Here is a 10,790-nt window from a genome sequence, read left to right on the forward strand (position 1 = left end):
TATGCAAATTCACACTGCCGGTCACCGGAAGTACCAAAATAAAAGCTTGAGATGGTCAGACTGTGTTTATAGAATCAAATGACGAATTAAAGCCAACTTATCGGGGGAAATGGACACTTGAACATACATTAGCGTGATAATAACTACCTAAAATAACAAGAAACGTGTTTGGAGAAATTTTATTTGATGTGTACTTTGAGTTGTTGGTGTCCCTTCAGAGGGACTAACAACCTAAGCTAAGCAGTAGCAGCATATTACATTTAGATTTTTGCATTTAGCATTTAGATTTAGATTTAATATTTAGATTTAGATTTAATATTTAGATTTAACATTTATATTTATATTTAGCATTTAGATTTAACATTTAGATTTAGATTTATATTTAGCATTTAGATTTAACATTTAGATTTAGATTTAATATTTAGATTTAACATTTAGATTTAGATTTAGATTTAGCATTTAATATTTAGATGTAACTATTTAATATATTTCTAAGTTAACAAATATTGCTGTAAATGTGGTAAAAGGTGACGTTAAAAAATTCACAACACTTTTTTAAACATTGTTTGATGCTAAATGTGGCAAAATGTTGATGTTATTTTCAGCGTGAGCCACTTTACAAACGGCACCCCATAGCCACACCCATATGTACAGCTGTTCTCTAAAGCTGTTTTCCTTGTATGTCCTCCTGTTTGTCCTGCCTCTCTGCCTGAAAACACTGTACAAGGGCACATCAGAGCATCCAAACTCACTCAACCACAAAACCATCTGGCTCCATCTGATCCACATCAGAACGGACCAATCTGATGCCATTTACACAGATGTACAATGGTCCAGATCAGACGAGGAACCCAAACAACATGTAAGGGTCATTTCACAGGGTAACACAGCGGGCAGCAGTGGTCTCGGGGATACAGATGCCCGCCTGTGACTGGAAGGTCATGACTTAAATCCTCAGATCCACTGGGAGAAATAAAATTAGATCTGGACCATGGAAAGTGGGTGAAGGAAGCCCTGATAGATGACTGGGATGGTTCATACAGTCATTGCTTTACAAGAAATATGGCATATCGTGAGGATAAAGTTGTAATACTTCAGGAAGAAAGTTGTAGTATTTCAAAAGTCAAGCATTTTTTATAGACAGATGAATATCTTCGGGGAAAATGGTAATATTTTAACAACATTACAACATTAATGTTATACAAGTGATACATATAAGTATAAAAGAAGTAGCCATGCACGCATTACAGAATGATCTATAGTGCATCGTTCGTTAAGGTCAACTCATTTAACTATATAAAGACGAAAACTCTGTGTGTGTGTCTGTTCCACGTTTTTCTCCTCACTGACTTGGTCAATCCATGTGAAATTTGGCACAGTGGTAGAGGGTCATGGGAGGATGCCAATGAAGCAATATTACATCAATTGGCCAAAGGGGGGCGCTATAGCAACCGATTGAAATTGCAGTCTTTGAATGGGCATATCTCATGCCCCGTATGTCGTAGAGACATGAAACTTTGCACAGAGATGCCTCTCCTCATGAGGAAAACCCATAACTTCCGGTTATATAGATTTTCCGCCATTTTGAAGTTTTTGAAAAACACTTCAAATGGATCTCTTCCTAGGAAGTTTGAGCGATCTGCATGAAACTGGGTGAACATAATCTAGGGACCAATATCTAAAGTTCCCTCTTGGCAAAAGTTGGAAAACTTACTAAAACTGAGCTTCTATAAGGCAATGAATATTGCGGAGGGCGTGGCTCATCACATAAAGGTGTATAACATCTCAAGGGTTTCACCCATCACCACGCAACTTTGTAGGCATATGACCACACATAATCTGAGGGGACCCCTCCATTATTGACCCCATCAAACAAAATGGGGGCGCTAGAGAGCTCATTTCTTATCTAGGCCTAACCGCCATATGGATTTTTACTAAACTTGGTAGATATGTAGAACAGGACGCCTCAAGGTGACTGGAGAAATTTAACTCTAATTGGCAACTGGGTGGCGCTATAACAACAGAAAAATGCTTCAAAATGGCTAAAATGCGACCGATCGCTGTGGCTCACCCTGTGGACCAATGTTGGTGTTTTTTTTTTCTAATTTTTGGTATGACTAAGTCATGGTATGGTATGCTGTACATAATCACATAAGTGTGTCATTCTGTCAGTCAGTCATTCTGTCTGTCCCACGTTTTTCTACTCACTGACGTGGTCAATCTATGTGAAACTGCACATAGGCATTGAGGATTGGCATAGGTAGAAGGTGACAAAGCTACCAATGGCTATGGACCAGTTATCCTAATATTTGCTAAAAGTGATTAAGTTATTCATATTTTCAGACTCTTTTTAAGGGAACACCGTGTAAGATTTCAGGGGATTTAGTGGCATACAGCGGTGAGGACTGCAGATTGCAACTAGCTGAAACATCTCAGTTAATATTCCTTCAGTGTTCATTGTTCCGGAGGTTTTTACCAGGAGGGCAAATCGTCAGATCGGCTGTATCAGCAAGCGAACACACCATCTGCAGTCACTTTGACTTGATTGATTGATCTGTTGATTGGCTATTGAAACAGGTGACATGCTTTACGTTCTAAAACCAGCCGCTGGTGATTTGACGAGCTGAGTTTCAGATGACACCATCAGCCGGCTTGAGTCAAGCTCAGACCGACCAGTTCACACTGCTGCAACTTTCTCTGCAACGTTCTAAAATGGATTTGTCTCGTCACAGATCTTTGGTCTGAACTGGACTTATGGTAACGTAAACACAATAATTCTTATTTTCAGGTGATTATACGCTTAAGGAAACATACTTATTTTATTTAATTTCTGCCAGTATATCCCCCTCAATCCTGCACACTGGACCTTTAATGTTTGTTAGTATCAACAAGGTTTGAGTTTTAAATCATGAACATTGCAGCCCGTGCAGCCTGTAACAAATAGAATTCAGAAAATAAAACAGGAGTTTTGCAATGCAGAATAAAGTAACTGTTAAGAACCAAAGACATGCTGTAGGAACACAAGAAAGTTGTGAGTAACACTTGTGAGTACTCATAAAGTTGTGGTTATTATGCAGATTCAATATTTGAGTTGAGTAAATTGATCGTAACACTGATCACACTTTTAAGGTTTCAGGTGCAGAAAGAAGGGCGGGCATGCCTTCATTTAATTATTTAAAAACAGCCTCCATAAACTGAAAGCCTTTCACTGTCTGATTCAGATATGACAGGAAAAAATACCGCAAACAGGAGAGGAAAATAGAGGTAGAGATCACAGAAGAGAGATGAAAAGCCACAGAAGATCAGAGGAAGCTGAATCATAAAGAAGACAAAAGAAAGCAGAAAAAGAAACTGTGCAAAACAAAATAACAGACGTGAACAATAATCAAAGACAGAAAAAGAGCAAGTGAAGTTAAAAGGGATTGTGGGTATTTTAGGCAGCACAGCAGAGGATTTCCAGGTCACTGCGTCTGTGAGGTGATGTGAGGATGATGAGTGATGGAGGTGAAGTAATAAAGCTGCCTCCCTGCTGCTGTCCACAGGACTGATACCTACAGATTGGTGTCAGAGTCCCTCGGAGGTTTTACATCAGAGGCCAAGTGACGTTCTTACAACATGAAACATGAGTGTACAGGAAAGCTTATAGATCGAAACCAAGCAGAGAGAAGGTGTGCAACAGAGAAACGACCTGGGGACGGCTGATCTTAAACACACTCTGGATGGACTGGGAATATGCATCCAGTTAAGGGTTCACAAATTATATTAGATTCAACTTTACTGTCAAATGTGTCAAATGGCTTTAAGGCCAAACTGTCCCGCTTATATATCCATTTTGTATGACCCACTGGTGGCCTCATACTCTATTCACAGACTACAATACATTTTCAATGGAAGCTGGTGACATGAAGCAACAATTAGCAGATTTATGCTTCACATTAAGGTTCTTAAAAAATGTGAATGACTTATATAAATCAACTTAATATTGTGGGGTTTTTTTTTACATTTCTGGCATCCCGTTCCCACTTGGATCAATCAGGAGAGAGAACTGCATCCAATGTTTGAGTGGTGAGACTGTGAGACCCACGTTACTGCCTCAGTGGAGGCATGTCGCTGTCTCCGTCAGGAACAATTCCTGACAGACAGGTCTCTCTGATGATTCAAGCAACTGCATCTGTGAGTGGGAAGAGCTTCTTGTGGCTGTTGTTTTATTTGCGTTTACGTTCATATCAAACCATTTTTGTTTTAAGGGTTAGTGCACCCAAACATGAAAGTTCAGCCATTATCTACTCACCCATATGCCGATGGAGGCTCAGGTGAAGTTTTAGAGTCCTCACAACACTTGCGGAGATCCAAGGGGAGAGGAGGTAGCAACATAACTCCACCTAATGGAGGCTTATGGTGCCCCAGATTCAAACGTCCAAAAACACATAATTGACACATAAGTGACACGTGCACCACAGGGAGAAACAACAGTAACCACAGTAAAAGATAATTTGCACTACGATCTTTTAGCAAAGGATAGCCCAACATGTCTGAAGACTTTGACGCTGAGGATGAACAGCATTTCTTTGCTGAGCCTTATTTATAGCCGAGGATCAGACCGCCAAGGCCCCTGCCTTGGTCTGCTGCCCAATCCACATAGCACCAATCCCCTCTGCGGGTGGTGGGCCTGCAGGGGGACAAGCCCATGTAGCCGGCTCGGGCTGGGCCCAGCCACCAGGTGCTCGCTCACAGCCCCAACCCTAGGCCTGGCTCCAGGGCGGGTCCCCGGTAACCCTCCGGGCCGGGTACACGTGTCCTTGCTTTTGTCCATCATGAAGGGTCTTTTGAATCGTTCTTCGTTTGACCCATCGCCCAGAACCAATCTGCCATGGGAGACCCTACCAGGGGCAAAATGCCCCCGACTGCATAGCTCCTAGGGTCATTAGGGCACTCAAACTCCTCCACCACGATAAGGTGACGGTTCTGACAGTTCTCGGAGGAGGGTGAGGAGCTCGGACATCCGGGAGGGACTCGGAGTAGAGCGGCTGCTCCTCCACATCGAGAGGAGCCAGTTGAGGTGGTTTGGGCATCTGGTAAGGATGCCTTCCGGACGCCTCCCTTGGGAGGTGTTTCGGGCATGTCCAACCGGGAGGAGACCTCGGGGCCACCCCAGGACACGCTGGATGGACTACATCACCTGGCTGGCCTGGGAACGCTACTATCGCAGCAGGAAAAGCAGCAATGTCTAGGTAGAAAACACAACTGCTGTTTGTGCATAGAAAGCAGCTGGAAACACAGTAATGACTTGATAAATCACAATCAGTTTTGTAGTTTGTTGGTCTCGAACAGTGGTCTGCAGTGTGGCAGGCGACTTGCTAAGGCGACTCACCCACCTTCCCCTCCACCTCAGAGTCAGCTCAGATACTACGTCCCTTTTGAAACACTGATATGATACATATGAAACATGCAGAAATGTACAATACCAACATTCCCTCTGGTGACTGTGCTGTGCTCCAGTGACACAGTTAAGCATCAGCCAATCATATGTTTTGATTTCTAGCTGTGGTATCGTTATTTACCTTAGTTAGCTGACACTATGCTAGCTCTCTGTGCACATGGGGAAGCAAATGTGACATTTAAATGGAGCTCAGATATTTAAAAAGCATAAATATTTCTCGGACCAAATACAAACTTTAACTGACATTCATTTGAGGTGCTTTGTTGCAAGTAGCAGACACACACAAGCCCAGGACTACTGAGTTATTCTACTCAAACCATCTTTCTCTAACATTAACCAAGTCATTTTGTGCCTCAACCAAACCTTAACCAATAGGGGAAAAAAATGGGATAAAAAATTACCTGTGTTTAATGTTCATATGAAAAAAAATGTAAATGTACAAACGTCATGTTCTGTTGTCTACAATATGCCTCTGTTGGAGTATGATTCAAGCAGTTTTTCCTTGTGCATTGGAGCTGTGATTATACAGAAAATAGACCAGACACCAAAACTCCAGCTATTACCTGTGCCTCTGATGTGTGCTGCTGTTGCACAACACTCAAATATTGATGGGAAATCTGTGTTTCTGTAGCTTACGGTTAAAACGGAACACTCAAACGTAACCTGTCAGTGAAATCCAACATCTCCAGATAGCATATCTGCTCTCTATGTCTGCTCCGGCCCAATAAAATCAGGAGCGTGTGCTGTTAAAAGCTCAGTTTAATGTTTTCTTGGAGACTGGTGAGTCACAGAGCTGGCGATGGAGCGGCCATGACATTTATGGCGTGATTCAGGCGGAGAGAGAGCCAGACAGAAAAATTTAAAGCCGAACTGCTCACTTAATGGAGTTTAGTCTCATTCCACATTATGGGATGTTCTGCTGATGGGTGACGCAGACAGACAGACATTAGAGGCATTTTTGTTGTCTGAGTTTTTTTCTTCTTCTCAGTAGTTTCTTTGTTTCTTACATTTTCTGTGTGTGCATGTCGTGTTGTGTGCGGACTGTATGCATCTGTGTGCAAACCTTGTGTGGTTTTGATGCATATTAAAGGGACAGTTCACTCCCAAATCAAAACTACTAATCTTTCCTCTTACCTGTAGTGCTGTTTATCAGTCTAGATAGTTTGGTGTAGGTTGCAAGTTGTTGGAGATAATAGCCGTATATGTCTGTCTTCCTTCTGCAATAATGAAACTAAAGGCGAGTTCACATTACACGACTGGCCGACCAGTCGCGGAGACTATTGTAATCTTTTGAGTGTTCATACCTGGTGATGTGTGTTTATGTCATCAGGAGTCTCACCAACTGCGTTACTACCTGTGTGTGCACACCACAAGATTTCTCCACCTTACCCTCGCTGACAGAGCCCCAGATAACGCGCTGATGTCACCAAACTTTTAAAGAGATTTAAAACAACCTAGCTGAGAGGGCGGCGTAAACACCAAGTCAGTTCATTCATCAATACTAGGAATTTCTTTTTTCGACATTTCTTACCTACTACTTATAATATTCTTTGCAGATATTTATCATTTTTCCTCCATTCGAGCTCCTCCAATCTAATCAGGTACATCAGTTGATATTTAAAGGTTATTTTGATTAGAAAGAAAGGAGGAGTGATGGAGGGGCACACAGTCCCATACGATCACCAACAGTCCATCTAGTTTGAGAAAGATTTTTTCTGGGCATGAGCACAGAGGTAACAAATGACATTCTTCCAGCTAAATTCTCTCCAGGATGGAGATATAAATATTTGGAGGAGTTCATTTTCTGTGGCCATACTTTTCTTTATTTTTTGTCAGTATAATTATAAATATTTAAGTATCTAGTTTTGCAAACAAAATATATCCTTAAGTTCCTGAAAACTCCTTGTGACACCTTGCTTTATGAGCGTACAGTATGCTGTTAGCTCACTGGAGATCCAATCTGTAAATCTTTTGTCATGTTTACGAGGTATGAATTCTGTATACCTGCTTTTCTATCTGCTGTGCACAGCTGTGTGTGTTAAGATGCCCTCTGTGTGTGTGTGTGTATTTCCCTGTTGTGTTGTGTATTTACTTCACTCTGCTCACATGACTGTCAGTTTGCTGGCAGTGTAAAAACATGTCATGTGTGTCCAGTAAATCAGAGTAATTCCACTGTCTGACTCAGTTAACACACATCAGTCAGTAGGTTGTGTTGTCATCCGTAAGAGGAGAGAAGGGGACGCCGGCAGTGTGACAGCCACATAACCGACTGACTCACTGGTTTCTACGACAGACTGGTTTAAAAATAAGAACCCTCGAAGATCTGAGTGGGATTATAACTGTGTCTATTCTTACTTTATTCTCATTGCTCATGTTGTGCGTGGTGCAGGTACAATTTCAGCTGCATTATGATCCATCCTTGTCTTAATTCAAGGCACCTTTTATCTACACTTCACTGCAGGCACCAGCCCCAGAAATACATCCATATTAGATGATTCCACACCCCATGATTTAGTCCCAGTGCCTACACTCAGTGCCAGTGCAGGAAGGAGTGTGTCCTTGGGTGTGGAGGTCAGGGTGGTGGGTGGGTGCATGAGAAATGGGTGCAGAGCATGAGAAAACAATAACCCGCTCACACAGCTGCAGAGAAACAGCAGAGCACATCTGGAACCTGCTGGTCCTGTTGTTGTCAAGGCTCAAAGTTTCCTGCAGATAACAAATATTTTGAGGAGAAGGGGATTCGGTTTCTGACCAGCTTTGAGCTCTTGAGATGTTTGGATGGATCTGGGGATGAGCGAGCTGCAGACAGCGCTACACCTACATTACTGATCAACACCAGCTCTCAGCTGCTCAGATTACCTGGTCTTGGAAAGTTCAAATCACAGCTCAGGTGCCCGATGAAAATGTTGGCATTGTACGTTTCTGCAAATCATGAATACATTACATTTGTACATGTTATACGTATCATATCAACGGCTCTGAATGACAAGAAAATCACTGCTCTAGGTAGTGCTACAAAAACTCTTTCCACTTCGATAAACACGACCTCAAACCTCTTGAAACACCCAGAAGCTTGTGAAAAAACACCCTACCAAAGGTGACATACAGTCCTAACAACTGACACTGGATTTTAGTTGTGGACAGCTGCAGGCTGCAAGTGACAAAGAACTAACCAAGCTTGTGGCTGGATGTGTGGTGGATGAAATGTTGCCTATCTCCACGACTGACTCTCCGTCTTTCAGACAGATCCTTGAGACAATACCGGTCACAGCTTTAACTAATAAGCCAGTCAGTACATTTACATGCACAGTTAAATGGAGCTACGGTTACAGCTCGACTAGACCATTTAACTGGACTACTGTCCTTGTCCCAGTATACAAGCACGGGAGGGGAATCCATTTATTGAGCCAAGTATGTGCGACTCCTCTACGATAGGTGGAGATATGCCCCCTTTCAGCTTGTTAGTATTGGACCTTTTTCCTGTTGACCTATTACGTCACAGACCAAACAATGGACAAACAAGTTAGCTACGGTTAGCTAGCTGCTAACTGGTACCATGGTGGACAACTTTACAGCTCTGTACATTTGATCCGTCCAAAAAGTCACAGCTCTGGATGTAGATTTCTCCATGTTGTTACTGGCTTCTTCTTCTCTTACACATTTAATGCTATTTGACTTCCGGGTCAAAGCCGTGATGGAAGCTATGGAGCATGCTCAAAGTGCCTCGGCCAGTTTGGGTCCAACTGACTGTATACATGCAGGAGGAATTCAACTCCTTGTCGCATTATCTGGGTGTGTTAGTCCCTGATGGATCAGCAAGCATTTCAGCAGCTGGAGGCGCATATGTAGTTGTATTTAATGAGAATGAAGCTTTTCGTTTGCTGTTTTTGCGTTACTACGGGCCTCGCATTTCTGCACTCTAGGCGCTGTGAATTCCTCGAGTTGAGAAATGCTTCACGTCATCACCACTTTTTAGATACTAATTACTGTGACATAAATAAAAAGTAAAGTTTAGAGTATGGAGGTGATGGGGTGGTTGCCTGGGAACAGTAAAAAGGCACAGCAAGCGTTTTTTTTTTTACTAGTGCCTCACGTTCTACAACCTGTAAGACACTTTCTTTGTGATCAGGGCCTCACTCCGACTGTAAGAAAGTTGATCTAGTATGATTTCAGTCTGACTAACATGTTTACATATATAGGCTATTAAACAATAAATCGATTTTCTCTGATGTCATGTGAACTTGTTGATTAAGACAGAGGTGCACATGTGAAGTCTGAATATTTGAGGAGAAAAGACACAATTACACATTTTGTGACGTCAGGTGTAACGGAAAAGGAGGCTAATATAACGAGTTGTGTAACAAATTACTGTTACACTACTGCAGGGACTAATAAATACAGTAATAAAATTACCGTTGAAAAGAGCAATGAGTAATAAATTGCATTCTTTGAGTAGTGAGCCCAACACTGCTTGCAGACATAAAGGGGAAAAGAAATACTACGCTTGACATCGAAACAGTTCATATGGTCACAAATCATCAGAATTCATTATCTGGAAGCCAGAAATATCTACTGGCACTCTCAACAGTGTGTGGGACTCACTGACTGATAGACCAACACAGCCAGAAACCATTCCTGGAGTACAGCTGACATTATAGCTAAAAATATGAACGATTCACATCCATTTATTTATGCCTTTTAAATAATATTCCCTGTTAAAGCAAAAGGTTTAGTAAGAGCAGAGCCCTTTCTTTAACTGGCAGTTTGCAGTTAACATTAATCCAACTCCAAACTCAAGATAATCATAAAAATATATACATACACTTACCAGCATGTGTTTCCTCTGGATAATTCAAAGGTGACAGCAGCCAGCTCTCAGCTGATGGAACTACTTCATTTTCTTCCAGTATTTACAGCAGTGGCATTTTAATGTGTGTGTGTTTACCCTCATATGACTAATACATGTTGAGTGAAGTAATTCACTTATTTAATCGAGCGACATCACTTTGCTTTTTTGCTGTGCTGCTTTCAGACGCCTTTTGCAAGTTATTTAAACCTGTGACTCTTGAGCAAATTGGTGCGAAGCAAAGAGCAACTTCATAAGACATGTCCCACAAATTGCAAATAAACAAAAAAGACTTAAAAAATTATTTTTAAAAAAATAGGGGGAAAAGAAAAAAGCTAAGGAAGGAATATATTTACAATATTTATTATAATTACATTTTAAAATTATGTTACAGAATCATTATAAATTTTAAGCACTCTCTCCAGGTCATTTAACTTGTTTGTTTGTTTTAAATTTTGTTTTGTTCTTTTTAATTTTTTTTTATTAGTATTATTATTACATTTT

The sequence above is a fragment of the Epinephelus lanceolatus genome, chromosome 7, assembly GCF_041903045.1.
Source record: "Epinephelus lanceolatus isolate andai-2023 chromosome 7, ASM4190304v1, whole genome shotgun sequence".
Classification (NCBI taxonomy): domain Eukaryota; kingdom Metazoa; phylum Chordata; class Actinopteri; order Perciformes; family Serranidae; genus Epinephelus; species Epinephelus lanceolatus.